Source organism: Schistocerca gregaria, chromosome 2, assembly GCF_023897955.1.
Source record: "Schistocerca gregaria isolate iqSchGreg1 chromosome 2, iqSchGreg1.2, whole genome shotgun sequence".
In the NCBI taxonomy this organism is placed as follows: domain Eukaryota; kingdom Metazoa; phylum Arthropoda; class Insecta; order Orthoptera; family Acrididae; genus Schistocerca; species Schistocerca gregaria.
Window position 1 is genome coordinate 560,964,789 of NC_064921.1, and position 1,496 is coordinate 560,966,284.

The window sequence follows — 1,496 nt, forward strand, 5'->3', positions numbered from 1 at the left end:
CACCCAACGTGCTCTAGAAGGTGTAAGTCAACTACCCTGGCCATCAAGATCTCCAGATCTGTGCCCCATTGAGCATGTTTGGGACTGGATGAAGCGTCATCTCGCGCGGTCTGCACGTCCAGCACGAACGCTGGTCCAACTGAAGCGCCAGGTGGAAATGGCATGGCAAGCCGTTCCACAGGACTACATCCAGCATCTCTACGATCATCTCCATGGGAGAATAGCAGCCTGCATTGCTGCGAAAGGTGGATATACACTGTACTAGTGCCAACATTGTGCATGCTCTGTTGCCTGTGGTTCTGTCAGTGTGATCATGTGGTGTATCTGACCCCAGGAATGTGTCAATAAAGTTTCCCCTTCCTGGGACAATGAATTCACGGTATTCTTATTTCAATTTCCAGGAGTGAATCATAATTGAGATATAGTTCGGAATCTGTCTACTGAAATTTCGGGTTTATTGGAAACCACAAGTAAGTAAAATCTTTATCGGAAATTTAACCCCAAAAAATAATCTGTTCAAATGAAAAGGATGGCGTATCTTATGTTAAAAGTTACTGTTGTGGATCTTTTTTGTGTTGTGATAGGTGGACATTAACTGTCAACAAATTATTATTACTGCTTGTAAACGTTTTTATGCAGCATGCAGGGTTGAAAGTTTTGCCCTTATTCTAACTATGGTATTGTCAATATTATCGTACAAGTTGTTATTCATATATTTAATGTGACTTCAAATCTACTTTCGTTTGCGCCGCTTAGGGACTGTAACATCTTTTAATATGTAAATATGGCTGATCAAGTGAGTGCGTCTATTGAAAATCAAAGGAATACTATCATTGAAGATGACAGTGTGGCAGCTGGAGAAGTAACTGAGGATGGCATAAACGTAAACGAGGAATTACAATACAGGCTGCATTAAAGAGGAATCGTTTCTCTGATTTGTACAGTAGACAATGCCTGTGGAAACATCCTTGTGGCCCTGAGGGACACAGGTCTGTAATAATTGTACGTAGTTTGGGGTTGCAATAGCAAAAACCTCATCCTTCTTCCAATTCCCGTTTCCAGTGAATGGTCAAAACACAGTCCTGTGGCAGTAACTTAGGTCACTTTCTACATGGGTTACAGAAGGTGGTGCATGTAGCTCTCACTCACTTCTGCTCAGCTCCAACTTAAATTGGAATGATCACATGTGCAAAGCTATAACATTGTGAAACTTTTAGCTGCTATTCAAACATCTCTCTCAGTGCTGGACTCTTACCACAGCTATGCGTCATCCCATCAGCAACAATGCCCAGGTGAACACGTATTTTGACAGGAATTTCTCAGGTGTCAAATATGAAACAGATTCGGCCACTTCGTGCTTGTGGGACCCAAATGGACACCTGTGCATGGCTTGGCAGCTGATGGCTTTGTCGTCAATTTGCGGGGCTGCCGATGCAGCCCAACTCCTGGGGAATGTGTGCGGATTCGGTGGCATTGGTGCATGCGTGCTTTGGAAC